This window comes from Primulina huaijiensis, chromosome 9 (genome assembly GCF_012295235.1).
Source record: "Primulina huaijiensis isolate GDHJ02 chromosome 9, ASM1229523v2, whole genome shotgun sequence".
NCBI classification, from domain to species: Eukaryota; Viridiplantae; Streptophyta; class Magnoliopsida; order Lamiales; family Gesneriaceae; genus Primulina; species Primulina huaijiensis.
The window spans coordinates 4243134-4248597 of NC_133314.1; the positions used below are offsets into that span (position 1 = coordinate 4243134).

A 5464-nucleotide genomic window follows, 5' to 3' on the forward strand; every position below is an offset into this window, starting at 1 on the left:
TATATATATTGAATTGATAGAATTATACAATTAATTTTACATTACGTATTTTTTACGAGTCACAATGAAGAGGGAGGAGGACTTGAAATAATAAGTAGGTCTCTTATCACGGATTTACTCAATCCCTATTAGAGTCAAAAATCATACTTTTTATATAAAAATTAATACATTTTCACGAGTCTACGTCAGACAGAAGATCTATCTTACAAAATTAATTCATGAAACAGTCTCATACGAGTTTTTTTTGTTAATATTAATACATGTGAAGACTAAGTTAGGTTGTTAATAACATTTTATAAATCAAAACTTAAATTTATTTACTAGGGAACGAGACAAATTTTGAAGTAAGCCAGCCAACAAGGATAATTACTATTTGATCTTAATACTATAAGTAGATCTCTTGTAAGACGGTCTCACGAATCTTTATCTGTAAGATGGATTAACCCTACCGATATTTACAATAAAAAGTAATACTCGTAGCATAAAAAAGTAATATTTTTTCATGGATGACCCAAATAAGAGACCCGTCTCACAAAATACGACTCTTGAGACCGTCTCACACAAGTTTTTGCCTAATACACCGTCTCACACAAGTTTTTGCCTAATACTATTTGGTAAAAACAGTATACTTGAAAACAACCAACTTGTGAAATTTAGAAGTTTTTCTCTCTAATTAATCGTTAAGAAAAAAACACGAATACCCACCGAACCGGATAATTACTTTCTTCGTTTTCGTTGTCGGGGTTGGAAAATTTATAGATTTATTTTCTTTTCAATCGGAACCATGTTGATGTCCTATTTCTGCCAACTAGTAAATAGTGTACGTCCAAAATAGGCTGAATCAAAAATTGTTTCCACATATCAAAAAGCTGATTCCCCACTGCCTTTAGAAGTCAATAAACAGGTTTCACGTCAAATTTTAGTCTCATTTTTTAAGGGTAAAATATATATAAGGATGGATATTTTAAAAAAAAAATTTATATATATACATATATATATATATATATATATATATATTAAATATACTTTTTTTTCTCTTTTTGGAGCTTCACAAATTATAACTAAATTTTAGTTATTCACGGTATTATTGATCATGTATTGCTTGTACTAATTTGTTAAAAATTAAGGTGATTGAAAAAATAGCTAGCACCTTCCATCGTTGGATCAAAATAACTATGCAAAACTTAATGTAAGTACTCAAAACATTAAGAAGAATCAAAGACAATTTTACGATTAATATCGAGTATCCGGGCTAATCCGGTTTACTCGCTCATTACAATAAACCGAGTTCTTCAACATTACGAAGTCGATTTCAGCTCCCTAACGTATAAGGACTAGCTCACGCAGCCATAAAAAATGAAATTCTTAAATATATATAATTTTCACTCGTTTTTGGAGAAGTGGGTGGGTGAGTTAGGGGGGTGGAGTGGGGTGGGGTTGAAATATGAGAGTGGGAGTTGGATCCCAATAATACATGATAGCAGTCACGAGAAAATAAAAGGGAAGCCTTTCAATTCCACATCCGTCTGCAAGAATATTTATTCTCTCCTTTTCAGCCCCAACAACATAAAAAAAACAACAAAACGGAGGGGCCACACACACACTATCTCTATAACTGGTTATCTGCCCCTCTCTCAAACATATATCAATGGTCCTACCTCAAGAATATTTACCCATTAAAATGTTTCAAAATTAAATATTATTATGTACTATTTAATCAGTTTTTGAGTGCCCTTTACATTGATGGGCCGGTCCGAATAGAGATTTCGAACCGTGTTCAAAATTCTTGGGACATATTGGGGAAGGAGTCCAAGATTGGAAAGCTCAAGAGGGATAGACAAGGAAGGAGAACGTGAGTTGGGCAGGAACGAAAGAAAAAAGAGGATAAACCTGACATCAGAAAAGTCTGGTATGATATCCGAAAACGAAAGATAAATGAAATTGTATGATACGACGAAGGGTCTTACAAGGTCAAGAAAAGGTCTTACAAGATCAAGAAAAGGTCTAACAAGGTCAAGAAAACATGAAACGAAAGAAGAATAAAAAGCAACAAAAAAAACAGAAGAAAGAAAACAAACAACGTGTTGAAAAAAGCTCAGCAAAGATAGCACCCGATCAAAATCAACAAGCGGTGATCGCCGATCCAAGTCCGTGCTTGATCATCTCCGTGGAACCATCAACCAGCATCCAATCCTCTCGATCGATCGAATTCGATCCAATGCATCCATTTTTGTCATTACCATTATCTAGATTCAAAGTAGACATCACATAAAACATATAGTACCCATCAAGAAATTAAAATGCAATATCTTGTGTGAGAAAAAAGTCAGATGGGTACCTCGAAATCTTGCAGATTCTGCAGTCTTTTCTCTTTTCTCCATGGAAAAAGAAAAAAAGAAAGTAGCAGGAAACACAGAGTGATGATGAGGAGGGGAAAAAGATTTGGGAGTGGAAGAAGAATGTGAATGAAAAGGTTTGAACATAGAGAGTGGGCTTTTTATGGACAGCAAGTGGGCCTTTCTGATGGACCTGACAGTGACAAGTCATTGGCCCAGAAAGAATGTACTCAGAGAGGTGGTGCCACGTGGCAACCCCCACCACTGCCCCGGTCGACCTCAGTAAAAATTAAATTAAATTAAAAAAAAAAACTCGTTGACAGATCTGAATTATTAGGGGTAAAAAGTATTAAAAAAAAAAGTTCAAGTTGTTTCCTTTTGGTCATTTCTTGAATTTCAGTCGTTCGGTTTTTTGTGACGTAGACTCCAATAATGGTTTACAGTTTCTTTTGAATACAAAATAGCTATTTGCGTCGAGTAATTTTTTTAATGATATGAAAACATGTCATCACTTTTTCTGGGTGTTTATTGAGTAAATTTTAAGAATAATTTAATTACCTACAAATAACGTTAATTAAATAGTGTGATAGGTTCGTCTGATAAAATATTGGTTAAGAGAATTAAACTTTTGATCATTGAACAAGTGTTTACTTACTCTACTAATTCGAACACTCTTTTGAAACATTTGAGATTCTATCTTTTGTTGAATATGTGTCACATTTGACTATTGTGAATAGACAAAGATTAGGTGTTGGTATCTGATCCCCTTTGTAATGATGTATTCGACCCTGAATTAGTCGTGATATAATATGAGGTTAGTTTATGTTATATCAAAAATATTTTTACGCTTATTCCAATATTATTAGATCACGTGTATTTTTCATATTTTTATTGAAGTTAATGAATATGTTGATGATCAAACGAATAATAATTGACAATATCATAAGAGAAATACTTCAGATGTTGAATAATCTTCTAATATGACTTCGAAACCTTGAGGGATATACCGGAAAAACAAAGTTTTCCCTGCTTTTCTTGGGTTTTTTTCCTTTGACTTTTGATCCCTTGAAATGGAATTTTTTTTTTCCGTTTTATATCAGGGGCATATATCCCTTTAAAATATATATGACATATGTATTGATTTTATACAATATTCAGTTATTATAGTACATATATTATCGAACACCTAGCATTAATAATAATATATAAATAAGATTTGAAATCAACGAGCCCGAGGGGGAAATCGTACAAACAAAAGAATATGGCTACATATTTATGAATTTCGTGAAAATAAAATGACAATAACGAGGACTTTGTCTACAATAAATCAATAAATTTAGGCAATTTGCTTCAGTTGTTAATTGATGATTATTGATAAATATAAAGACCTTTTTTAAAATGGTGTAATAATAATAAAATAAAATAATTTAAAAGTGTGTGGGAAATATCAAAAAAATAAGAATATGATTATAAAATCAAGGTCTAGGTAGGCTTAATTTTAGTTTAACAATATGGTTTTTGGAGAGGGAATTAAGGGTTTGGGAAATGGAACCTAGCTCACTTTCCCATGTTGGTCAAAACTATGCATATGGGATGCCATTACTAGTAAGGTTTTTAATTCAATTCTACGGTATTTTTAAAAGTATAAATTAAACACGGTGAAACATCGATGTCAAGTATTATTCATTATTAACTGTCCTTGTTTGGAGTTTAAGCTTAAAAAAGGAATAACTTGTTAAATCACTTATGTTGAATCTGGAGATTGATGAACATCTTTGATGAAAAGAATTATCTATCGATTCTTCGTGTTTTTAAATTTTGAATACACATACCCCAAATAATATGTACAAACAAGGATTTATACGCTCGATATTTGAAAATATAAAGAGTTGATAGTTTTTTTCATAGGTTCTTTTTAGCAATCGCACGATTTTACAAGAATAGTGTATTGAATTAACCCCTAAAAATTTATTATTATTGTTATTTAAAGATAATCATCGACTTCTAATCATCGTGTTGGATCTTATATCGTAACAACCCTAGTAAATAAAGATATGTCCCACCTACACACAACAATTTTGACGGTATAACAGCTAGGGATGTAAAAAAATTGAGCTGAATAATATCAGGTTCCACCTCAGCTCATTTAAGATATATATAGGCTCGAGCTCACTTCGATCTTTTATCATGAAGCTCGAGCTCGGCTCGTTTTAAAATTATTAAGCTTGTGAATAGCTTGAACTCGGCTCGTTAATAGTTCGTTTACATTTTTAACGAGTCTGACTCAAGCTCGGCTTGTTAACGGACTCGTTGAACAAGATCATTTTCGAGCTTGTCAAACGAGCTTGTTTTCGAGCTCGTCGAGCATTCTTAGCTAAAAAATCAACTAAAATATGAAAATTTAAGGGGTACACTTCTCATTTTATAGTATTTCAACCATTTCTCTTATGATCAAATTTTGATGTGGGACAATGTAGGTTATTATTATACACTGAAGGCCAAAAAACTAGTCGAGCTCAACATAAACGAGTCGAGCTGGAGCTCAAGAACAGGCTCTCAGCTTAATAAACGATTTTAAACGAACTTTTTACCGAACCGAGCTCCGAATAACTCGCAAGCGGCTGGGTTCGTTTACATCTCTGACGATAGCCAATAACTATGAATTTAGTCTATTTAATAATTTGAAAGTGCTGACGACTTTTAAAAATAAGTGATTATAAATCTTCATACGTGTGTTACATGTGCATCATATAATATAAAAATATTATGTAATTATAATGGAAAAATCTAAAAAAAAATTATATGGAAAAGTTAGTATTCAAAATAAAATTTTATTACATGAAAATTTGAAAACAAAATGATATTTTAAAAAAATTAAAAATTATATTGAATAATATATAATTGGAGGAAAAAAATACACGAGGATAGTAAGAAAGAAAGAGGGTCTTGTTGAGAAGTTAAATTTAAATTATGTTGCTAATATTACATTAATGTCTTTATTTAGATTTTGTCTGTAAATAAATGAAAGATATTTAAATCCATTTATAAAATGTCCAAAATAGTTTTTCTATACAATTCACACATCATTAAATAGTAAATATATATATATATATATATATAGTTTTGAT

The 5464-nt window shown here is 31.4% G+C and overlaps 1 long non-coding RNA gene across 1 annotated transcript; it reads right to left on the reverse strand.

Annotated features, from left to right (window-relative positions):
- Window positions 1-1495: 1495 nt before the first annotated feature.
- LOC140984939 (uncharacterized) lies at window positions 1496-2461 on the reverse strand. Its single transcript, XR_012176674.1, has 2 exons — window positions 2339-2461; window positions 1496-2246 (listed from the first exon to the last, which is right to left on the reverse strand). It is a non-coding gene; the product is annotated as an uncharacterized lncRNA (long non-coding RNA).
- Window positions 2462-5464: the final 3003 nt, after the last annotated feature.